At 37.7% G+C, this 26,954-nt stretch overlaps 1 pseudogene; it reads left to right on the top strand.

The window, feature by feature from the left end:
• The first annotated feature begins 377 nt into the window (after positions 1-377).
• LOC139713530 (solute carrier family 23 member 1-like) lies at positions 378-23,947 on the top strand (annotated as a pseudogene).
• The last annotated feature ends 3,007 nt before the right edge of the window (positions 23,948-26,954 follow it).

The following is a 26,954-nucleotide window of genomic DNA, read 5'->3' as shown; positions in this document are numbered from 1 at the left end:
CACATGTGTGTGCGCGTTTGTTCACGTGTGCGCACACGGAGTTGGGGCTATAGAGCTCATATAAAGCTAACGCTTGGTTGCAAAACGTGTGTAGTTATGTTTAGGTTTATTTAATCTGTTTTGCATTATCAGTTTTGAGATCGCCCGGCACACTACCTATACCCCTAACGTCCTCTTTAGGATTAGGGTAAAGAATCGTTCCCCTGGCCATGGTATAGTTTCCATCTGTCTGTAAAACGTCCATTTAATACTCACGCCATGATCTGAGAAAAAGAAGCAGAAGAAACGAAAAAAAAAAAGAAATATAAGAACAAGACGAAGGAGAATAAGAAGAAAAGGAAAAGGTACGTTTCTGAAAGATGAATGATAAAAACAACATGTTGGATACGGAGGATATCCCATGCCTCGATATGGAGAACATGAGGAGCAACTATCCCGAGGATGAGGAGGCAAATACAGCGAGAAGGCGAGCGGATTCCATTCTGGGCAAGTTAAAGAGTGAAATGACATACACCTTGGAGCAGAGACCTCCGTGGTACTCTACTATAGTACTGGCCTTTCAGGTAGGCTCTACCGAGAGGTGTTCATTTTAATTTTCCGAAGATTTGTCAATCCGAAAAAAAAATGTTCGTTATTCCAGTTAACGTCCGTTATTCAGAAACACATAAATTCCATATTCCTTGATCCAAAAAAAAAGAGATAAGGTTAATCCAAATATTTGATTTTCTTGACGTAAGATTTGGTGGTCATCCAAAAATGAAGTAAGGTTCATCAATCCGAAAACATGGAAAGTGGAAAAAAAGAAGCGTACTACGAACGAATCTTTGGAATAACGAAACTCATTTCATTTTCGGAATTAAGAACCTTCGCAATGACATGATCTTTCGGAATAACGAACTGTCACTTTCCTTAATTTTGGAAGACTGAGAGTTGACAGGGGTTGGAGTCGGTATCAATTAAGATCATCAGTAGGTGAGCCGATATGGTAAAAGGAACAATTTGAGAATAGTGTACAGTGTACCTGAAGATTTGTTAAAAATCGTTTACTTACGGGCCGGCTTGTAAGGGTTGCATGTGTCGAACAATGAAATATTAAACTCATTTGATAGTTTTTGATGATGTTTCTTTCATATGCATTTATAACGGACGTTGCTTCTGGCAGCCAGGAACAACCTGCACAAGTGTTACCTGACAATAACAGCAATAAAAACATGCTGATTGCGAGTATATTATATCTATTAAAACAGACAAATCGAATACTAGTATAGTTTGTTACCACGTCATTTAAAAAAAAGAAAGATAAGAACAGCCATACAAAATACAATTCAACATAATCAGCAAAACCACATTATAATCGAGGCACTGGATACACCAAGGTATCTCTGAAACAACTTCTCTGAATATACGATTATTCAGCGTACATTCCATCTCTTATTACTAGTTTTACCTATTTCTTTTTGCTCAACTTCAAGCACTTCCTCACCATGATCAGCGGTGTGTTAGCTCACCCCCTCGTCTTGGCGCCGTATCTGTGTGTCGCCGGCGACATCGAAATCCTGTCGAAAATCCTCGCCACCACGTTCTTCGTCTGTGGCATCCAGACGTTCTTGCAGACGACCTTTGGTGTCAGGTACCGTTGTCCTGTCTCCTCATTTACGTCACACATTGCCATCCATCATTATTCGTAGTTCAAGTTTATTTGTTTGTGTTTTTCCACCTTCAAACATAATCAATAACACATATACAGCTTACATACATATAATTTAGATATGCATCCTGGGATAGGCTTTTGCAGGCACCGCATGAGTTCGTTGGTCAAATCCATTATTGTGACCATTTAATTTAAAGAGTTTTGACCATCATACCCGACCGTTAGTCGTTCAAATTCATTTTCAAATTTATTTTCATCATCTGTAAATTTGTCTTGCTAATCTAGAATACAAACTGCATTGTTATTGTACTCTAACTTGCGAAGATGTTGAAACATCCATTTAGTGAGAGGCGAGAATGTCATTGCGCAATGTCACAATTCCAGCATTGAAATTGGCCTCGGAGTAATCTATTTAACACTTTGAGCAATCAAATTATCCCGACAGCGTTCTGGTCTTATCTCATAATGTGTTTTCATCCATTGTTTAGGCTTTAAGCACTCAACGATTCCACACTTGTTTATAATAACATTAAGTACATGTGCATTTATAGATTAATCAGGACAACGGCTTTCCAGAACTTTCCAAGGGTTCTGCCCGGAGATTCTCCCAAATCGAATGGGGGTGGGGGTGGGAAGGTTAATGGTCATGGTTGGGTCCCCCCCCCCCCCTTTGATTGGAGGAATGTCATGGGTTATATGTTTTCATATTTCAACCCAAAAATGTGTGTGTGTTTTGTTTGTTTGTTTGCTTTTCTTTGGGGGGGGGGGGGTAAGGGGATGCAGCCCAAGACTGCTGTATTGTCATTTATTGTAATGTAGGTTTTCCCACCCAATTTATCGTGTTGTATTCACATTGTTTATAACACTGTCCGGGCATTAACATTGATATTCTATTCTTTTTTTTTTCCCGACCTGCGTATCTCAATATAACTACATGTATATTTTTGTAAATGACTTAAATAATTCATATCAAATATAATAGTTACAAAAAAACCCTTGAATAACATATTATTTACTCATTATTTATCTAGCGATCCACGTTCCACAAGATTTGCTTTTTAGTGGATCACTATTTTCCATAATCGAATCTATTTTCCGCACGGTCACAAAGTATGTATGTGTTGTTCCTCCTAATTATTGTATATATATATATATATATATATATATATATATATATAATATATATTATATAAATATATGTTGTTATCTTTCTCAGATCCTTTACGAATCTTTTGCAAATGTTTGAACAATATTATTTCATGTCATGTATACTTTGTATTATGTTTTGATTTTCGTTGATTGGAAATAGAACTATGATTGAATTGAATTGAATTGAATTGAAATTGATTAAAGTGAATCTGGAAGAAAAAGTAGAAAGAAAAGAAAGATATAGATCATCATGATCATGATCGAAATTAACTGATTGAATGAAACCCTGAAATAAAGATGAATGTAATCAAATTATTCAACACTGAAAATGGGAATTCGACGTGTATAAATGGGGTGTGAATCACAAAAAAAAAAAACAGCTTATCAATGTTGATTGATTTCGAAGGTTTAAAGTTTGGACTTGTGTGTCTCTTAATGAAATGAAATTAGTTCTTGTGACGAAATTGACCGTCTTTCCAGCTATCGTAACATTGAATGCCACCTCTTCGTTGTTAAATTATTGAATGAATTTCTCTCTAATTTTTGATGAAATAGAATCTAAAAGGAATGACATGAAAAGAATTTAAATGATCGAAGAATAAAAAATGAACCATGAGAAAAGACCACGGACTAAAATCGCTTAAATTCTAACGCATTCTTATCAATTGGGAAGCAAATCTGATAAGATAAGGGCATACTTTTTACCGAAGAAAACAAAGCTTTTCTTTTCTTTTCTTTTCTTTTTTCCGATCACCCCACAGATTGCCGATCGTACAAGGTCCAGCTTTTTCCTTCGTACTGCCGATAGTGTCAACATTTCAGTTGAGGCCGTGTCCCGTTATTGGAGGTTTGTGACGTTAACCCCTCCTATTATCAACGTTTATAGGTGCTATTCCTATCTCAGACAATAATTGCATTTGACTATGACAGGTTTAAAGATGGACAGGTGCATACGGGGAGGAAGGAGAGAAGACAATGCAGTCACGAGTCCACGCCCACATGATGAGATGAATTAAGGCCAACGCACACTACACGATCAGACTGGTCTTAAAGTCTTAAGCCAAGCTGGGTCTTAAGACCAGTCGTACGACCGGACACCGCACACTATACGACCCGACTGTAAAGCCCGCGCAGTGCGCACTGCGTGCGCTTGCATTTTACTGCATTGTGAATGGCTGAAAGCCTACGACCAGTCGTAGAATTCAACATGTCAAATCTCTACGACTGGCCCTAAGACCCAGTCGTACGACCAGAAAATGGCAAGACTGTGACGTCACACTTCTAGTCTTAAGGTCTTAAGACCGGTGAATCAGGACAAAATCGTGTAGTGTGCGGCGGGCTTTAGGTTAGAGAGTGAACATATTCGGTGAGATTGGTTGTTTGTTGAGATTGGTTCTTTTGAATGACTTCACCAGGTGTTTTAAATGCAAGCCCATCTATTTCTTACAATTTTGGTGAATACTGTCGTATTATATGCTTTCAAACGTATATTCGTGTATTTTGCGATTGAGTACAATTTCAAGAATTTTTGTGATATCCAAATGAAAATTTGATCTTTTTATCATTGTTATTCTCTTTGCGAACAGACAAAGTAGGAAATAATTTGCGTCTTTCTTAAGAGTGGTATGTTCTAGTTTGGCCTTTTTAATATTGATACTTTCTTGTCGTATGTTAGGTCAACATGAAGTGATTTATGCTGCTTATCTCTTGTCGCCGGAAATTGCCTCAAGTATGTACACACAGACAGCTTCCTTAACCTTTGTTTCCAATTATCAGAATGATCGTAAAGAGAAGAGGCTAAGGAAGTCAAATATTGACTTTTAGTATCTTTATATTGTTGGGTTTTTTCGACAGAAATGTCAACAAATGAGACGGAGGTCACCCAGGACGATTTGCGAGCAGAGTTTCGGGATCGCATGCAGGAGGTATAGGAGAGGTCAATCGCCCAAGGTTGTTAATTGTTTGCATAATAGGGTGCTTTAGATTTGCTGCGCGGACGTTTGAGACGACGCTTAAGCTGGACGTTCTCCTTTTCCCTGCGTCGCGCTGCTATAGTTTTAAATTACACTGAGACGCAACGTATGAAAATAAAATGGCGCCCCCATGTGATCGTTGTATGAAGTAGCTCTCTACGTCGTGAATTGCGCGGACGTAAAAATAGCCCAGAACGCGTAATGAAAACTCAGGCGCGCGAGCTATAGATCTCGTCTGATACGCGATTCTGGGCATGCTCACACCAAGTTTTTTTTTTCTCTCTCTCTGAACGTCCACGTCGCGAAAATCTAAAGCTCCCCATTGGCTGCCAAAACACGAACAGGATATATACTTTTTGACACCAGGAAAATGACTGATCATGCTGACCAGCATTACAAGAGCCTATTCCAATACCGCTTGATATTGTGTCAAGTACTACTGGTAGTACTTTGGATGGGTCGGGATAATCGTTGACTCAGTTAGGAAAAGACAATCATGACGATAATGGCATTGGCCTTTCAATATTTGGTATGAAAGAAGAAACAAAAAAGTAAACATAGCAATGATCGATAGATTTACAAAGCTTGTAAAAGTAAACTGATTGTTTGTTGGGGGGGGGTTTCAACAGAGCATATCGCTCCTTTACATTGTGGCGCAAAGTGTGACTTGTGACTTGATGCATCATAAAAAACAAAGCAAACAGCAAAGTACATAGTGTGGTGTACCTTTTAATATCTGCACTAGAAATTCTATGACCTGACCTGCCCTTCAGTAGAGATGTACTTATGAATTAAAGTGGATACTATGTCTATCCAAATAACGTTAAAATGAATGTTGCCACTCCCCTCTACTTCTGAATTACACAGAAAGTCCACTTTAACACATCACACTAATGCACGACTGATTTCCCACACGACAAAGTGCAGGTGTAACTCAGAAGGAAACAGTGTGTATTGTTTGATCAATACATTAACATGATAATAGGCGTCTTTGTTGAATATGGTAAAGATGTTGAATATGATGTCATAGACATTTGTGATGATATCAAAGCCGACCCTGTCATAAAAACATTTCGCTATACTACTGTATGGTAATTTGGAATCAAACGCTAAAGACCTCGTGATGTTTCTACTTTTGCATGGGTTGATATCTCAGATACAGGGTGCGCTTTTGATCTCGTCTGCATTTGAACTCATCGTTGGATTTGGCGGGATTACGAGCCTCCTCCTCAAATACATCGGCCCCCTGACAATCGCCCCTACCATCAGTCTTATCGAATCACTCTGCTGAGTGTAGCAGCCCAGAAGTGTAGTCAACATTGGGGTGTTGCTGCTCTGTAAGCAAACACAGTAATCTTTAACATTTCCTTCTCTTCACTTGTTCAGGTATCTGACATAATATTCGCAGTTGCAAAGAAAGTGAGAATACGTAATTTTTGTTGATTGAATAACAACTTTGCACTGGTAGCGGTTAAATCTTCATTGTATTTCGCCTTATCCTCCACTCTTCTGTACTCGTCGTCTAAATGTCTCTGTACTGTAAACACAATGCCTGAACGAGTCCCTGGTTTGTGCTATATAAAGTCTAGGCGAATTTCGAAATGTCGTAGGGAGCGGGCGCTATAGCACAGAAGTATGGCCGTTTCATAATTTTGAGTCCCTAATAGGGTCTTCTTCGATCTATGATCCATGATCTTTTGCGAGTGAGAAATACAAACAATAACAGTCATTGTTTTGTGTGTCTGAGAGTGAATTCGTGTACTGTTCATGGAGTCACGGGGGGGGGGGGGGGGTTCGTTGGGTACCCCCCCCCCCCCTTCAGACCCTTAAAAAATACCACTTTAAGTCTGCGAGTGACCTCAACGCCGGACGCTGAATAATCATTCTTTTTATCATTGTTATTTTATTATTCTATTCTATTTTTTTGCACCAGGGACAAGAAAATCGTGGGATACAAAATCGCACCCCGGCTCTGGCAGCACTAATTTTATACATATCTATTTTACAGTGTTTATAATTTATCGACCGTACTGTACATCCATACGGTACGGAGCATGCACGTATACCACAGAGATTTTTCTCCTCCCACCTCTTTGGCACGTACACGTTTGCGTATACGTGTACATGTGCTACAAGGGTATAGGGTCTATAAACACAGCACTTCACTTCCGACCAATCCAGATTGAGAATGCGGACCCAAGTGCGAGCCTTAGCCTCACAAAAAAATTTGGAGGGGCAAGCATATTATAATTTTGCCCCCCCCCCCCATCAAATTCCCGCGATGAGATTTTCCTGGGTTTTTTTTTTTTGACAGAAAAAAAGTTCCCCCATAAAAATATCGAGAGGGTAAGCAGATCGTTTGCCCCCCCCCCCCCCCATAATCATAATTCCCGAGATGAGAAGATTTTCTCGCTTTTTTGATAGAAATCTGTCCAAATATTTCCCCCAAAGTGTCTGTCGACGTGTGGGAGGGGAAAACCCCTTCCCACACCCTCTCCCGTTTGGTCTATTTTTCCATGGCCTTAATACACCTTTAGATTGATAGATTTACAAATGTTTCATCGAAAGTGTGCACCAGATCTGTCGCTTCACGTAGAAAAAAAAATGCAAAAGTTCCGTCGTGTGGGAGGGGATAATCATCTCCTTTTGATTAACCCTTTCCACGCTTGCTTTCCCTTCACTTATTAGTACAATAAAAGTCGTGGGGGATTGAAAGCTTCCTAAATTCCAAATGTCTTTTTGAGCTATTTTCATTTGAATTCTAAAGATGGGAAGGCTGCAGGGGCATCAATCCAAGAGGACAAGGGAGCAAACGTCATTTTGTGCCCCTATATTCTCGAAGTGAGGAAAATTTCCTTAATTTTCTGATAAACAACTGTCCAAATATTTCATTCATCCTGCAACGGATTGTTGAATTTCAATGCTGAAAATGCAAAATCGACGTCGCGTGGGGGGATACCCCTCCCACACCCCTCCCGTGCACTAGTGTGCACTAGAACGTTCAATTTCAGGTCTGAAAATGCAAAATCTCCCTGGCGTGGGATACCCCCCTCCCACACTCTCCCCCGCTTGGTCGCTTCGCTCCTTCGCACATATGCTATATTCCACCTTCAAGTTTTGCCTCCCCCCCCCCCCATCATGAAAACGGATCGACGCCAGTGGGATGGATTATGCAGAGAAAGTCATGTGCTAAAAATGTGTTAAATGAAAGGTTCATCATTGATTATTGTAACAATAATTATCATTAGAAGAATTCATTTTCACTAAAAATCACGATACAAATTAGCAACCACTTATACTCTGTGTCTGGACACATACCAACCAAAGTTCATTGAGACTTACTTGAATTGACTCATGTTTAAACGGCTCTTGTGCTTCTGATCGACCGCAATACATTACATAATTTTTCTAATGAAAATGTGCAGTCCTAATCAATTCAATTCAATTCAATTCAATCATAGTTTATTTCCAATCAACGAAAATCTAAAACATAGTACAAAGTATACATCTCATGAAATAATATTGTTCAAACGTTTGCAATAGATTATGTCAATAAAGGATTATGTCCTACACACAAATATGTATATATGTATATATATATATATATATATATATATATATATATATATATATACATATATATATATATATATATATATATATATATATATATATATATATACATATTGAAACAAGAAAGGAAAAACAGACCAGAAACAGATAATAAATAGTAAAAACTTTGAGTGTGCGGCACACATACACACACTATAGCTTCTGACCACACGAGCAAAGAGAGTTAAGGGTTTGGGACGAACACCGATCTAGGGATTTCAATAGCTCAGTCGGTAGAGCACCGGTCTAGTAATCCGGAGGTCTCGGGTTCGAATCCCGATGAAAACCCATTTTCTTTGCTCAAAGTTTTCACTGTATGTATATAGACGATGAAGACAAACAAGTTGACATAATGCATTAGATTCCAACTTCATTTATTTGTAAACCAAATTTTCGACCCTTGCTCGGATCTTCCTCAGGGTTACAGTGATATTTGTATTTGAAGCTCAGCACAGAAAAATATCACTGTTACCCTGAGGAAGATGCGTGCAAGGGTCGAAATTTGGTTTACAAATAAATGAAGTTGGAATCTAATGCATTATGTCAACTTGTTTGTCTTCATCGTCTTCATGCTCTTATTCCAACACGCGGATAATAATATCATTATATATATATATATATATATATATATATATATATATATATCACATACATATCATATATATTATATATATATGTTATATTGTATAATGGTTATTACAATCTATTGGTAATCGAAGCAAATAAATATGAATCAATAAAGTACTTCTGAGGAAAAACAAAACAAGTAACTTTTATGATGTTTTCCATTGAATTTGGTTAAAAAGAATAAGAGAGGCAGTGATTTTGGGACTTTAGGATGATCAGTGGTGATGTGTGTCTGGGCGTATGTATGGGGGCTTTTAGGGACACACTGACATATCATCAATAATCATATGACATAATATATGTATATAGGGCATATAACGATAGGATTAAATAAATATTTGCTTGTTAATCAGTAAGGGCAGTAAATTATGCATGATATAGGGTGCCCTCTACATTTGCGCATTCTACCTTGTCCCCGGAACCAGTCCTAGGCGGTAAAAACAAAAAAACAAACAAACAAACAAACAAACAAACAAACAAATGAACATATTCAAATTTATTAAGTTCTTCCGTTGAGATGTTTTCATTGCAACTGATTGACAAATTGCCCTGCATGAATAAGCAATTGAATCGATTGCACGAGTATGAACGCCTATGGTTTTTTTTTATGTGTTTTTTTTTATCGTGGCTACTACTAAAACACTGATCACGTCGATGTAGGGCAATCATTTGTCAATCAGTTGCAAAATGAAATAATATTGTTTTGTTTTGTTTTGTTTTTTCGTTGTACATGTTCGTTCAGAAACCAAATTCCACTAAATCTCCCTCCAGTATGTGTGTGTGTATGTGTGTGTGTGTGTGTGTGTGTGTGTGTGTGAGTGTGTTTGGAAGAGGGGGTGGGGGTGGCAGAGGGAACACTTGCCCCCCCCCCCCAAAAAAAAAAGGGGCCCTCTGTAACAAATAATTGATTAACTATTCAAAGATCAAAATGAAATATAAAGGCACTTTTCTCGTCTAAAAGTTGTCAATTTCATAACTAAAAATGCGAATAATACACTAACAATAAACGTTGTTATATCTACACACTAATATTTACTTTATTATGAGTAAACTTAGTGTATAGATGGCAGCCTCGCGTCCTCGAGTGTGCCCTCTGAAACATACCTTAAGTAAACCTTACATTTTTCTTTTGTTCTATGCTTCTATGCTTTACAGTATAAAAACAATTTGTATTGCTCGAACAATGCGATCACATTTAAGCTTTTAATGAATACGTTTAAGACGAATGACAAGTGAAAGTGGCTCACTCCCTCTGCCCGTACTTACAGTAAAGTGAAGAGTTTTCACAAGTTATGCTTATGGTCCTTTGCAGTGATTTTTTACTATGTTTAATTCCCTAGAAATTTGATTTAAAATGCTCTATAAACGCGACTTTTATACTCTGGTTTTTTTAAAGAGTCCCTACCATGGGAGGGGGTATCTTCCTCCCACACCCTCCCTCGCCGAGAATCTCACATCGTCACATAATGCCCCCCTCCCCGTATGTTATAATCATAGTCCTTCACAGTGATCTTGTCTACCTTGTTTAATTCCCTAGAAATTTGCTTTTAGATGCTCTACAAATGCGACTTCGGTACTCTGCTATTAAAAAAAAAAATCCCTACCGTGGGTAAAGTATGATACCCCCTCACACACCCTCCCCCGGCTCGGTCGCTTCGCTCCCTCGCAACGTCATATAAATCATGTCCCCCGTCGAGATTTTGCCCCAACCCCCCCCCCCCCCCCCAAAAAAAAAAAGTGCTCCGGCGCACTTGTTAGTGGGTGTGTGTGTCACTTTGTGCGTTTCATTAAACCGTGTTTAATTTTCAGTTCCATGGTTAAAGGGATGATACAGGTTAAAGGGATGGTTGGTGGAGATGAGAATTGGGCTTTTAACTTTTTGCGAGATACCAAGACTCCCCTAAAACACTTATGACATAGTACAGAGAATATCATTGTAAGAGGAATTCAAATTTTATTTGATGAAAATCGGGTTTAGAATGACTGAAACATCCAAAAACAAAGTAAAACAAAGCGATCGTAATAAAGTGTGGTTTCCACACTTTTTCAGAATCACTCTTTGTTGGATATCTCAGCCATTTAAAAACAAATTTTCATCAAATAAACGTTGAATTCCTCATAGAATTACGTTCTCTTTCATATTTTATAAGAGGTTTCTCATTATTTCACCCAAAAATGTTAGAAACCTGAAAATAGTTCTCAACGAATACTGTACGATCCCTATAGTACTTGTAAACTACCCGTGACAGAATTAGTATCCAATACTAAATACAAAAATAGTGTCTTTTAGTATGATGTTTAAAATGATACTCTTTCAAGTGTGCACCAGATCACACAATTTCAAAATACGTGTACAATGTAAAGGTGATGTAGAAAAATACTTTGAAAACAACTTATACTTATGAATATGTTCCTTTAGCAATGTATGTGTACATGTATAATGAATATAAAATCTCGCAGGTTGTTACATTAGTCAAAACGCACCCCCTTCAAAAAAAGCTGGTGACGTCCCTGCTGTTCTTTTTTGTGCCTGTAGAACCATGGTTCTGATCGTAACATTCTCACAGTACTTGGGACGCTGCAATGTGCCTTGTGCATCGTACAGCAGGAGCAAAGGCTGTCACGTCGCAAGATTCCCCGTCTTTCGGCTATTTCCGGTCAGTTTTTATACTATTATAGTCTCCTTTTTGTTTAACATTCATGTCATTGTTTAGAAAGTCTCGTGAAAGACAACGGTTTCATCAATTTCATTGTGAAAACAAGATAACAATCATCATGACCAGAAGACAGTTTTTTATCATTATTCATAGTAGAGTCAAATACATAGAGGATTGCTAGCTTTGCAAGACAATGTCAGCACTATACAGTTTAGACTTAATTCCGAAGTATTCCTCGATGCGCAAAAACCATTAATTCATTTTGATTAAAGCCAAGCCCATGATTCTTTAGAATTATTGCCAATCCTTTTCAGAGTTTGAAAGGAGGATACGGTTTTTGCGATTGTGGCTTCTTTTTAATCGGAAATGCCAAATTCATACTGAGGAAGGCAGGAAGCGTTAACATATGGTTAAGCCGTAATGGAAACTAAAGAATGTACCCATTGTATCATGTATCATTGTAATTTGAATAGTGTGTCTTTGTATAATCTTTCCAATTTGTGAGGGCACAAGGACATGTGCACCATGTGTTATGCGCTATGTAAGCACTGTCAATAATTATTATTATTATCATTATTATCCATAAACACATAGGCCTAAACAAACACACACACAGACACACACTTATACTGACACACGCACACATACATAGAGGAAACTCAGCAGTAAAATCAATAAAATGAACAGCCCTTTGTCCTTGATCTATTGATAATAATAATGATTAATGATAATAATAGTAGTAGTAATAATAATAATAATAATAATAATTATAACAATAATGACAATAATAGTGATAATAACAATAATAATAATAATAATGATAACTATATTATTATTATCATTATTATTATTATCATCGTCATTATCATCATCATCACCATCATCATCATTTTCATCTTTATCACTACTATTATCATCTTTTCTTTTAGGTATTGCTGGCAATCATGACGACATGGATTTTCTGCGTCATTCTCACTGTGACGGATGTGTTTTCCAGCGACCCGAATTCCAGCACGTACCCCCTTCGTACAGATGTCAATAACGAGGCAGTTGCTAATACGCCATGGTTCTACGTTCCATATCCAGGTAATAAGATATTGAATTTCATTCAGGAAATGACTATATGTTTAGTAGATACTTTATTTTCTGCAAATCAATATATACATAGATTGAATAATCGTTAACATGGGAAACATACAAAGTATAGTATTTGAAACAGAGTCGTTTGACTTGCATAAACAACGATATAAAAGGAAATTAATGATATTACAGTATGCATGTCTATGCAGCTGGGATTACAATAACAATATTATATTTCGAATAAGAAGTGATAATGCAGAGGGCCGCCATTGTAAGCATTGCTTGAAAAGATGGCCGGCCCGAGGAAAAGGTAGGTAGGTAAATTGGTAAACAATACAAATTCTGCTGCGAAGATAGCAGGGGAAAATAAACTCTGATGTGTGATGGTGGTGAATGTGCGTGCGCGTGCTTAAGAGTGCACAGGGGCAGATAGGCTGGGATTTGGAATGATAAAATTGGTTTGCTGGAAGAGGGGATGACTTACGGTGTCGCTACTATCGGGAGACCAACATAAGTCATATAAATTATTCGTGCTTAATTCGTATTTGAAGTATACTGTGATAAAATATGCTTCTTTAAGTTTGCTTTGAATGAAAACAAGGAGGCACACTGTTTCAACTCCTCAGGAAGAGTGTTCCATGTATCCGGACCGTGATGTCTAATCGACTTTTGAGCAAGTAAAAGCTTTGGATTACTTAAATGAAAATCATGGGAACGACCGGTAGGGTATGAGTGAATGTGATCATTAGTTATTATGGCATTATGGAAAAATGGTAATAAATTTCGAATGTGTTTATACATAAATATAGCAGTTAGGTATGAATGTATATCATGGGCCTTTAGAGTTTTTAGGCGATAAAATATGGGATCAGTGTGAGCCAAAAAAAAAATTGAATGTGTGCATATACGAAGAGCCTTTTTCTGAAGAAGAAAAATTGTGTTCAATTTGGTTTTGCTACAGTTGCCCCATACAATATTACAGTACATTACATATGGTAGAAATAAGGTGTTGTATAACATCATTAAAGTTTGATCATTAATTAAATATTTTATTCTCCTTAAAACACCAGTTGCTTTAGATATTGCTGTTATAATATTCTGGACATGAGTATTCCAAGTTAGATTGTTATCTAGGGTCACTCCTAGGAACTTGGTTGAATGTTTCTCAGCAATGTTTATATCATCAATAGACATACTTTGAGGAAGGGTGGGTTGGGATTGAAGCGTATGAAAATGTATAAAACATGTATACTAGTATATATTTGTATAGATGAATTTTTAAAACAATTACCGTGTTAATTTTTTCCCAGTTTACTGGGCACCCTGAAGTTCTAAAACGATATGTTGATCCTGGTTAGCAGGGGATGTTTCAAATCCACTTGGCCGATATAAATACTTTTCTATCATGATCCACTTGAATGCACATGAGTGGCAATCGATTGTCAGATCTCGTCCACAAATCTTACTAAAAATAATCAGCATTGTTTCCTATCAGTGGGAGATATCTAAGAATTGACCCCTTTGTAGGCACTTGGAAACGGGATGCGCACGTATATGTACTCAGAGTGTTCAAATGTTATTTAAAAGTACACTGAGATCAGAATTTATAGATTAGTTAAGAATGAAGATATACTTTTGAATTTTCTGAGGGGCACACCCTAAAGAAAATAGCATTATAACGTTAAGAACATCTTGTGCAGATAAGATGTGTGAAAAAAAAAATGGCCGCAGAGCCCGACATCGTGTTGAAATAGATGTTGTTTGGAGTCACAGTGGCGGTTAAAGCCAACGATAGTGACAACACAAACTAGAGATTGTAATTTGTCATCACTGACAAATTAAGGTGATCCGATTTTTTTTTAATCAATGATTCGAGTCCTGATACTGCAAAGTCTCAGCTACAACATATTAAAATCTGAGAGAAATTCACCGAAGCATAAGTAAGATAGTGCTTGATAAAGAGAGTCATGTCAATTTTCACATCTAAAAAATTCCCTCCCATAGAGATAACGTCATAGCGAAGATAGAAAAAGAAGTACATATGACCTTTGACCCCACATTGCACAGACAAGATGGCATCAGGGCAAAAAGTGATCATTTTATGAAATGATCCTTGTAACATGGTCTTTACGTGTGCAAAATATGGGGAAGATAAGACATGTATTCACCAAGATACAGGATGAAACATCTATGACCTTTGACCCTAATTTACATACCCAAGATGGCGTCTGATCAAGTAGTTGTTATTTTATGAAATAATGTTCGTGACATGAACTAAACATGTGCAAAATATGGTGGAGATAGGGTATGTTTTTCTTGAGTTATTGCACATAAAGTTGCAAAAAGAAAGAAATATTTCAATACATCGAAGATAAACTTTAATTTCAACCAAGTTTTTTCACGTGATCTCGACAACGTATGAAAAAACGAAGGGCACACTTACGATAGTGCTACGTCTCAGCTACAACATATTAAAATCTTAGAGAAATTCACCGAAGCATAAGTGAGCTAGTGCTCGATAAAGATAGTCATGTCAATTTTCATTTCCATAAAAATTGCACTCCCATAGAGATTACACGTAAACTGGTCAAATTTGACAAGGTTACCTTCAATCCGTTTTTTTGAGGTGATGTCGTTATCTAATCAAAATTGTGTAATTATATGTATGAAAGAACATTTCATAAGCTTAAACATATTGAAATTTGGATGAAAATTGGCAAAGGATAAGTGAGATACACTCGAGTGAACTTGAAATTTGATGACGTCATTTTGAAAATTTACTTTTTTTACTTTATTAAGAAAATCGATATCTTTTAATCATTTTGTCAGCATAGCCAGCCCATGAAATGACATGTACAACTCATCAGCTTTCAGAATATGTAAAGAAAATGGGGGGTCACCGTCCATCCTGACGAGTAAAATCCGATTTAAAATTGGCGGTTTTTTGGCATAGTTGCACTGTGTATCCCCATTGACGCACGCGCGGAATTTTGAATTTGACGGGCCCGTATGACGTCATATTGAATCGGATCGACTTGAAACTTGGTAGAAATATTCCTTGACATTTCAGACATCCGATCCGTGTGAAAAAATTGAAAATTTCTATTTCATATTAGCTGTGCGTGCGAATATGTGCGCGCGCGTACGCGTCCGTCCAATTTTTTCAATTTTTCAAAAAATGCTCCAAATGGTCTGAAACGTGTGCAAAAAAAATTTGAGCTCGATTTGAGCATACAAATATTTCAACACGCGCGTACGCGCGCGTTTTGAGATAAATATGAATTTTGAGAACATGAGTAGAATCCGCTTGACTTGAAATATATGTGACGTAAATTTCATTGAAATATTCCATTCCATTAATGAGATATGCATGAAAATGTGTTTTCATATAATGACGTCATAGTGACGTCACGGTCGACTGATCACTATGATTTTACTTGCGCTGTCGTCTTTGCGACATGATACATCAATGGTATAAGTTTGACATTGAGAGGCAATGCACTTTCTGAGCTAACCTCTGCACAACTTTTGCGGAGAAATAACAAAGAATCAGTACAGATACAGAAGGTGATCCGAAGGATACTCGGATCACCTAATAATATCATCCTGCAACCGATGATGGAACTGCGTTCGTATGTTTCATTTTTATCGCTAAGTATGCCTACAAGTATTAACTAGAGATTGTAATTTGTCATCACTGACAAATTAAGGTGATCCGATTTTTTTTATCAATGATTCGAGTCCTGATCGCAATAGGCATGACCATACAAGTTTCATCTCTGTTTAGAGACATTGTCCGTGTGATGTTTGCATTCTCATTTAGAAAAGGGAGTCATATCTGCCATCTTTGGTACCAAATTCTGTATACACTGAATAACGAAGATACAGCAATGAATACATATGACCTTTGACCCACCTTTGCACTCCCAAGATTGCATCTGATGAAATAGTGGTTATTTTGTGAAATGATTCTCGCGACATCGTCGATACGTGTGAAAAATATGGGAAAGATAGGACAGGTATTCACTAAGATACAAGATGAAACATTTATGACCTTTGACCCTAATTTACATACCCAAGATGTTGTCCGATCTAGTAGTTGTTATTTTATGAAATAATGTACGAGACATGAACTAAACATGTGCAAAATATGGGGGTGATAGGGCGTGTTTTTCTTGAGTTATTGCAAAGAAAGTTGCAGAAAGAAAGAAATATCTCAATACATAGAAGATAAGCTTTAATTTCAACCAATTTTTTATCGTCATTCCGACATCGTATGAAAAAACAAAGGAAATAAAACGATAGCGCAAAGTCTAAGCTACAACATATTAAAATCTGGGAGAAATTCACCGAAGGGTAAGTGAGCTAGTGCTCGATAAAGACAATCATGTCAATTTTCACATTAAAGAAAATTCCCTCCCATAGAGATAACACGTCATAACGAAGATACAAAAAGAAGTACATATGACCTTTGACCTCAAATTGTACAGACAAGATGGCATCTGAGTAAAAAGTGCTTATTTTGTGAAATGATCCTTGTAACATGGTCTTTGCGTATGCAAAATATGGGAAAGATAGGACATGTATTCACTAAGATACAGGGTGAAACACTTATGACCTTTGACCCTAATTTACATACCCAAGATGGTGTCCGATCAAGTAGTTGTTATTTTATGAAATAATTCACGTGACATGAACTAAACATGTGCAAAATATAGAAGTGATAGAGGCCGTTTTTCTTGAGTTATTGCAAAGAAAGTTGCAGAAAGAAAGAAATATCTCAATACATCGAAGATAAGCCTGAATTTCAACCCAATTTTTTGACGTGATTCTGACATCGTATGAAAAAACAAAGGGCACACTTACGGTAGCGTAAAGTCTCAGCTACAACATATTAAAATCTGGGAGAAATTTACCGAAGCTTAAGTGAGCTAGTTCTCGATAAAGATAGTCATGTCAATTTTCATTTCCAGAAAAACTGCACTCCCATAGAGATAACACGTAAACTGGTCAAATTTGACAAGATTACTTTTAATCCATTTTTACGAGGTGATACCGTTATCCAATCAAAATATTGTAATTTTATGTTTGAAAGAACATTAAATAAGCTACATCATACTGAAATCTGGGTGAAAATTGACAAAGGACTAGTGAGATATGCTCGAATGAACTTGAAATTTGATGACGTCATTTTGAAAATTTACTTTTTTTACTTTATTAAGAAATTTGATATCTTTTAATCATTTTGTCAGCATTGCCACCCCATGAAATGACATGTACAACTCATCAGCTTTCAAAATATGTACAGAAAATGGGGGGTCACCGTCCATCCTGACGAGTAAAATCGGATTTAAAATTGGCAGTTTTTTGGCATAGTTGCACTGTATATCGCCATTGACGCGCGCGCGGAATTTCAACTTTGACGGGCCTGTATGACGTCATATTGAGTCGGATTGATTTGAAACTTGGTATAAATATTCCTTAACATTTCAGACATCCGATCAAAGTGAAAAAACTGGAAATTTCAATTGCACATGAGCTGTGCGTGCGTATATGCGCGCGCGCGTACGCGTCCGTCCGATTTTTTCAATTTTTCAAAAAATGCTCCAAATTGTCTGAAACGTGTGCAAAAAAATTTTGAGCTCGATTGGAGCATACAAATATTTCAACGCGCGCGTACGCGCACGTTTTAAGAGAATATATGAATTTTGAGAACATGAGTAGAATGCGCATAATTTGAAATATATGTGACGTAAATTTCATTGAAAAATTTCATTCCATTAATGAGATATGATTGAGAATGTGTTTTCATATAATGACGTCATAGTGACGTCACGGTCCACTGATCACAATGATACATTAGATTTGTCGTCTTTGGGACATGATGCATACATGGTATAATTTTGAAATTGATAGGCAGCGGACTTTCTGAGCTAACCTCTGCACAACTTTTGCGGAGAAATAAAGAAACAAAGAAGAAGAAAGAATCCGTACAGATACAGAAGGTGATCCGAAGGATACTCGGATCACCTAAAAAAATAACCGACAATGATCTTTATTAGTCGGCAACTCCATTCATTTCATGGTCTTACCGAGGGCAGTATGATATTCATCACCAACCATGACGAAACAATAGCTACGTTGACACTGTACAGGTCAATGGGGTGCCCCCTCGATCTCACCTGGCGCCGTCTTTGGACTGCTGGCTGCGTGTCTGGCATCCATCGTCGAGTCCATCGGAGATTACTACGCATGCGCCAGATTGTCCGGTGCACCGCCCCCACCGGCGCACGCCATAAACCGAGGCATTGGGATAGAAGGATTAGGCGGGATGTTTTCGGGATTCTGGGGGTCCGGTACATGTCCGACGTCCTACAGCACCAACGTCGGTGTCATCGGACTTACCAAGGTACATCCTGTTGACGACGCTCCCTCTCGCCCCTAACCTCCTCCCCCCCCCCCCCCCCCCCCCATCTTCACTTTGTTCACACCCCCTCTCCCTCGCTCCCTCTCGCTCTCCCGTTATTTTCTCTGGGATGGGCAGTGTGCTGATGAGCCAAATCATAAAGTTTGTTTTCATCACAACAACAAGAGGTTTTCAATATTGTTAAAATGTCATAAAGCTATCAAAGAGCTAAAATCACTCATAATTCTAACGGACCCGTCAAATAAAGTCATTGGTTTCTGTCCCTATCATTTGATTGTAGTCATCTGATGCTCTTTTCCTCTCTTCCAAGCACAAAGAGTTGAGACTAATCGCAAGATTAATGTCAATGGTCAAATCTTCATCTGAAAAATAAATAAGTCGTCACAATACTTCATAACACAGGAAGTGCAAGTCTTTGTCTAATTGGTTGTAATCAATATTGCATATTGAAAGGTGTATATTCTGCTGGGAATCTATCCGGCTATTCTTGGAAAAAGAAAGAGGAAAAGTGAGTGATTAGTGTACTATTGCTTTCGGGAAAAGACTCCAAAATGGAAATTTAAGCCATCAAATCAAAACAGATCGGCCAAAAAATTTGTGAAATAAACAGGCACTGAGACGTCAGAAAACCATCAGGCATAGGACGCACTATGTGAATTTATATAAACATGTTGACTATTTCCTTGAATAAACTTCTTCTATGGCTGTTTGGGTACCTATACACAACATCACACAAACTATGATTTTAAATTCATTCGACATTCCCTTGTGACTGGAGCTTATAAATCATGATTACCAATGCACGCTGCAACTCAAATAAACAAAAATGCGAGATCAATAACATGTCATACGCTTCGCAAGTAAAAAATATTTGAGAAGTAAAAAGCAAAATGACGTCATATTCACGTGACCACTGTTTTTTTTTTTTTTATCCACGAAGTTCCAGAGCGCACTTTTCCTTTGTCTTCATAATTCCTACACGTTGCCTGAGTTCGACACATTGTAGCACCACTAATTTATTTATTCGGTATTCTTTACCCAGGGTTGCCCCATCAGTCACGTCAGTGGGGTATATACTGTTCTTCTTGGGGCCCTGCAACAAAATTACTAAGTGACAATCAATTCAAGAAATAATAAGAATATACTCTCTACGTAGCACGTTACAGTACACTTTAACAGAATCCGTTGCAATTTTGACCCCTCCGCGATAGGTCAGCAGCCGCTTCGTCATCCAGGTAATGTCGTTAATCCTTCTACTATGCGGGATGTTCCTGAAGCTGGGAGCAGTGCTTGCCACCATTCCGGAACCTATCATCGGCGGTGTCATCTCTGTCACCATAGGTACCACATCCATTATCAGCGCTAAGTTTATGTTGAGGGCGTGTCTCGGTGTCTTGATATTTAAAGGGACATTCCCTATACGATTCATATAATTCTACATTATGCAGTTAATGAATAGATAGTGTCATAGATTGGTGGAATTTATTGTGGTCCCTGACATGCCTCAGCAGACAAACCAATGCTCTGAAAAAACAAAAACAAAAACATATTACACTGAACAAGGATTATACAATAGAGGCATCTATGTAACAGCATTACGTGACATTTCATTTTGTTGTAGCACTCGGTCGCCCCGGCTCTATAGGCATATAAGCATGACTTTTTGTTCTTTTTTTCTTTTGCTCACGGGAATCAATGTTAAAAATGATGTAATTTGTTGTTCAAAATGATGCATATTTTGTCTATGACTTGCGCTGTTCCTAGAAAAAAATATCCAAACTAAATGTAATGGACTTCATACACTTTTGTTCTACCTCAAACCTCTGCGATTTTAATGCCTAAACTATCATTTCTCCTAACTTTTTTTTCTTTTTGTTTTTGTCATGTTTGTGACGTCAGCACTCTATCCATTGCTTTTTCCTTAAAAAAACCCAAAAAAATAAAAACAAAGAAGACCGACAAAGAATGAAACAAAATTCTCGTACTTTTGGTACCGAGATGGACTGGTTTATTGGATTGTCTTTAATATATCGAAATGTATAATATACAGGCATGGTCACCGCGGTGGGCTTCTCAAACCTTCAGTATGCGGACATGAACTCGGCCAGGAACCTCTTCATCGTAGGGATATCTTTCTCTCTCGGATTGATTGTTCCGTCCTACGTGAAGAAGAACCCAGAGAGCATTCAGACTGGTAAATAAAATGTCATTGGGAGATCGATCCACTCATTGGCAATTCAGTCAAGTTGGGAATACTTTCCATTTTTTTTTAACCCGACGTGGATTCTGTCCATACCCTGTTTCTCGATTCGATATGTGGTACATTCAAGAATCTATAGAATCGACTCCTACTACTTAAGACGATTATGTATTAAGTCTTCACAAGCACTTACCATTTTCGAGAAAGAATGTATAATTGCATGTTTGTTTGTAAATGAAAATTGTCTTATATGAAATCAGAAATGTATAAATTGTAAGTTATACATGCTGATAGAATTACTCAAAGAAATGATTAGACTTCTTTCTTCTTAACTCAAATTGGTATAAATTGCATATTATTTGGTGATCATAACGATGGTGTATCAGATGAAATACGTGTGAGTAATGGACAAGCGTGGTCCCGAAAAGGGCCTACAATCGAAGCTATAATCAGGTAATATTCAGTTTTGGCCTTCAGTTCAGTTTTATCACCCCATTCTATTTTGATACAATATAACCAACTTTGACACAGTGTCAAAATAACAGTGAATCATTTTTATCCATCAGTACACAATGTCATTATGTAGGGCCTTTATACAGTACAATGGAACTGAAGGTGCGCTGTTATAAGTCTTCGTCAAATTTAAGGTATACTTTATAACAGAGGGAACACTTGAAAAGGTTTTGGGGAAAAAAAAGAATATTTGAAAGTGGAGAGGACCAACATCATAAGCAGAGCGAGGAACATGACGTCAGGTAACAGCATAAAGTAGGCTTTCATACATAAACGATTATTCAGTATACGTCGACAGTCCCAGCATGGGTAAAGAGCCGTGCAGTTCTTTTCCGCTTATATCATACTTGTCCTAGATTTTTTTTTTTAATGGTGCACCGGAAGCTAACGGATTTACCGCCCCTCATCATGAAAAGTTTCAGAGAACTGATATCTTACAGTCTTGGAATAGGCCGTTCAATGTCCGAAAATAATATATTTGTTTTGATTTTCACCCTTTTGCTTGTAAAAGGTTCAAGTACGGCGGACCAGATCCTGCTTGTGTTACTCGAGACGGGTATGTTCATTGGTGGCATGATTGGATTCATCCTAGACAACACCATACCAGGTATCCAGTTTCTTCCATTTCATCACCACCCCAAATCAACACTGCAGGCTCTGTGCTATGATACTGCATGTTGTACAAAAATGGAATAGCATCCAAAGATGTGCGCCAAGTGTCCGAGATGAGCAGTGCCTAGTGCCGGCTGAACGCGCACCAACTGGTATTATACTGTCAACCACTAGATTGAAAACGGTTGGGATGGCGCATCTTCGGTTTAGATAGTGCTTCAGGTTGCAAATATATTTTGACGACGATTTTTTTTTTTTAAAATACTGAGAAACCTTTTAGAAACTATGAAAGAGCATATAATTCTAAGAGATATTCAATGTCCATTTGATAAAAATTGCTTTTGAATTTTCAAACAAAACCGTCCTAATAAAAAGTGGTCTTTACTAGGACTTTGCTTTTGGATATCTTTAAGCCCGCCGCACGATTTCGCCCCGATTCAGCGGACTTAAGACCTTAAGACTAGAAGTGTGACGTCGCAGACTTGCCATTTTCTAGTCGTACGACTGGGTCTTAAAGCCAGTCGTAGAGATTTGACATGTTGAATTTCTACGACTGGTCGTAGGCTTTCAGCCATTCACAATGCAGTAAAATGCAAGCGCACGCAGTGCGCACTGCGCGCGCTTTACAGTCGGGTCGTATAGTGTGCGGTGTCCGGTCGTACGACTGGTCTTAAGACCCAGCTTGACTTAAGACTTTAAAACCAGTCTTATCGTGTAGTGTGCGGTGGCCTTAAGTCAATTCAAAACCTATTTTCATCAACTAAGCTATGAATTACTCCTAGAAATGTATGCTCTTTAACATTACATTGAATGGTTTTTAAGCATCGTACAATAGTTAAAAGCTGAATCCTCACCTCCATCAATACTTTACATCCCTTTAACATTTTCTTACACAGTGAGAGTCCTTTGAGCTTCCACTATCCATTTCTGTGGTGCTGGACAAGTGCGCATGGTATCTGATCAGTTCAAAATCGATATGCATGTGGTTTTTAGTTTGGATGTTTGGCTCCTCTTGAAGCTCAGCTCGTCGTGCTATAAAAATGTTGATTCTTCAGCTCAGAATCGATACGCACAAGCTTTTACGTTTTGGATTTTTTTTTTGTTCCTCCTAAAGTTCAGCTTATCATGCTCAATTTTCGTAATCTTATTCTTTTTCTGTACGTGTAATAATCCTCAGGTACTCCAGAAGAGAGGGGGATTCAAAACATGCTCGATGTCAACGGAGCCATGGTCACTGACGACGATACCCTCGACAGCAAGACAAACGACGAGGTCTATCAACTCGTGAATGAGTGTTACGACCCACCCGTAGGCATGAAGTACATCAGACGGGCTCGCTGGACCTCGTATTTACCTTTTAGTCCAACGTACCGGGGTTCCAACTTTAATCTACGAATAAGACAGTGCTGCTCCCGGGAGAAATATGAGGTAGCGGAAGATGTGTAGACCAAACTACCTGTGTATTATATGCGTTGTTGAGACAGCATTACCGCATGTACAATAAAGATTAGTTGGCCGTGTTTCTTTGTCAACTTTATTGGATAAGATGTCTCTGTAGAGACTAGAGAGAGTTGTTTGGGAAATAATATAACGAAGAATATGTTCTTCAAAAGTCAGAAGGACTCACTTCCTCCTAGTAACAGTTCTCGACGAAGCCAATGTAATAGGCTCTTCGACCCGCTGAACTTCGTAAATAATGATTGGTAATGTTTCATTGCAATGTATTATGTCACCGTAAGTGGATTCATCATTAACACTGAGGCCAGAACCTGTTGTCCTTGGTCTTGACTATATATTTTGACCTCATAACATGTCTTTCAGAATCACATGACCTCCTTCAGTTTTTGCTGAGACCTATATGCTATACGCCATTCCAGGGGCGGATCCAGAAAGTCCGTAAAGGGGAGGCGCCTTTAGTACAAGATTAAAGGGGGGCGCACGCCCCCTCCCCCTCCCCCCGTTTATTTCTTTTGTTTTAACAAAAAAATGAAGATGTAATATATAAATATATGTATATATATATATATATATATATATATAAATATATGTATATATATATATATATATATATATATACAAACTGAATTAATTCATTGCTCATATTTCAAAACAACAGCAAAATGCAACAAAAATATCTCTGAACCATTATTATGTAGGCCTACAATATCAAAATCATCACTTTATACTTCCGAACATAGAAATTATAATTGCAAAAGTACATACAATAATGGATGAGCAAGATTTAGTAAGTAACACAAGGTTATATCGAAACAAAGGACAGAACCAAAACTTAAAGTCCATTACGAGTGTGACATTAAGACGGAACCAACTTAAAAGCATTGTTTGTAAGGTATAATGTTGTATTTCCGCCATTTTAGATTATTGATAGATACCAAGATTCTTCAGGGATACATTCTTAATGAGGATTAATGTATTCAGTTATTACTTTTATCGATAGAAATAAAAAAAAGCGGAAAAGGAGAAAGATAACAAATGAAGTAAAAAAAATACCATGTTTACTTTACTTTCAAAAGTAAGCTCATCTTTAATTTAGAGTTGAGCAAAGAATGTGGACATGTCAAACTGAATTCGAATCTGCCTGAACGCTATTCAGATGGCTGTTAGGAGTGTGCAGCTGTAGCAAAATCACTAACGATCTCTCCACTGTAGATTGATCCTCTGAAACATTATTTTAATATATATATATATATATATATATCGTAAGAGTGGATTCATCGCAGGATGGTAAGATCAAAAACAAGAGACCGTGCTTTCCAAACCATAACTGGATTAACCTTGTAGTCAGCATTCAAGGATAATGCTGAGATTTATGGCTGATAAATTTTGCACTATATGTATTTAAAGTTTATATACAGTATGATAACGTATATATTTGATTTGCCTCTTACAATCGGATAGGCAGTGTGTGATGTAATATGTGAAGAGTGAGTACGGGCTTGAGATGATCGTGGTTCACAATGCGTAAGCAAAAGATTGATGATAAAACACCCCTGACAAAATGTTCTGGAGCAATGAATCAGTTTTCCGTTTTCCGTTTTCTCGGTAGCGGGGTATTAATTATGAATGAATGACACTAACTGAGGCTATAAGTCTTTGTTTCAAATGTAATTTATAAAAATGCGACAATATTGCGTTGTTTATTCTATTGCGATTGTGCTGTATGTCCGATAAACATTTATAGGCGACCATTAGGAAGATGTTGGAACTCCAGTTGAATTTATCGGTTACAAAGTGTGATGGAGCATCCTGGACAAAATGAACGATATGAGTCATTGGTTATTGACACTTAAAAAGATTGTGTAATACATATCCAGGAAAATATAAAATTAGTACAGTTGATTAACACTTCAGCAATCAGAAATGTATTACATTGTATGTGTACTGCGTGGGGAAATGTACGGTGATTAATTAATTTTGTGTGATTGTTGTCAACCTCAAAAATTCTGTTGTAAATATAGATACATTGTATATTGTTACTTGTTCACAGTAAGTATTTCAAGTGTGTCATAACCTACCATGTGTCAAGAATAGGACCATGGACCCATTATATATTTCAACAAGTCTTTTGTTTTTCACTTATCAATAAAGACATGATTACAACAAATGTATATTAAACGCAAATGGAAGCTCAGCCGACCTATATCTGAAATAGTCATCGATGTGCGGTGGCAGTGGCGGATCCAGGGGGGGGGGGGGGGGAGGGCGCAACCGGCGCAAGCCCCCTTTTATTTTTCGTTAAAAACAAAAGAAATACAAAGAAAAAGATGAAATGAAATCCAGAAGTGGCACCAGATATATAAGTTGCGCCCCCCCCCCCCCCCCCCCCCCCTCTTTACAGAATTCCTGGATCCGTCCCTGGGTGAAGTAGTTCGACTTGTCATTAATAATACAAAGGCATATTAGATTTCAAATTATAAGAAAAAACTGAAATGAAACCCGGAAGTGGCACCAAATTTGCCCCCCCCCCCCCCCCCCCCCCCCCCTCCCCACTCTTTACAGAATTCCTGGATCCGCCCCTGGGTGCAGTAGTTCGACTTGTCATTAAAAAGACAAAGGCATATTAGATCATTCTATTCAAGCCTGCCTCGACTGTCGGAGTTGGAATGTCCTACTGATATCTTGAATGACCAAACACCAGACGGGACATTGTGTATCTTGTCCGCCATTCCGTGAAATCAATATTTACTTATACGACTCCATGGCCGCTTGCGCGTGTTTGTGTATATCGTGTCTGATCGCGTGACCACAATACACCTTTATGTCTTTTATGGGCAACTTACTATTGTGATGTTATAACAGCAATATTCGTTATTCACGTGTGAACTCTTTCACTTTGTCCCCCTTTACAAATGAAATTTGTTAAGATCTGTAAATCAACAAACATGTCGGAAATATCTTAATGAATATCTACTTTTTTTATTTATATTAATGA

This window comes from Diadema antillarum, unplaced genomic scaffold (assembly GCF_040938485.1).
Source record: "Diadema antillarum isolate AM-2024a unplaced genomic scaffold, OU_Dant_1.0 seq00001996_RagTag, whole genome shotgun sequence".
In the NCBI taxonomy this organism is placed as follows: Eukaryota; Metazoa; Echinodermata; class Echinoidea; order Diadematoida; family Diadematidae; genus Diadema; species Diadema antillarum.
Note: the sequence above shows the minus strand (reverse complement) of the source record. Positions and strands in the feature narration are given on the sequence as shown.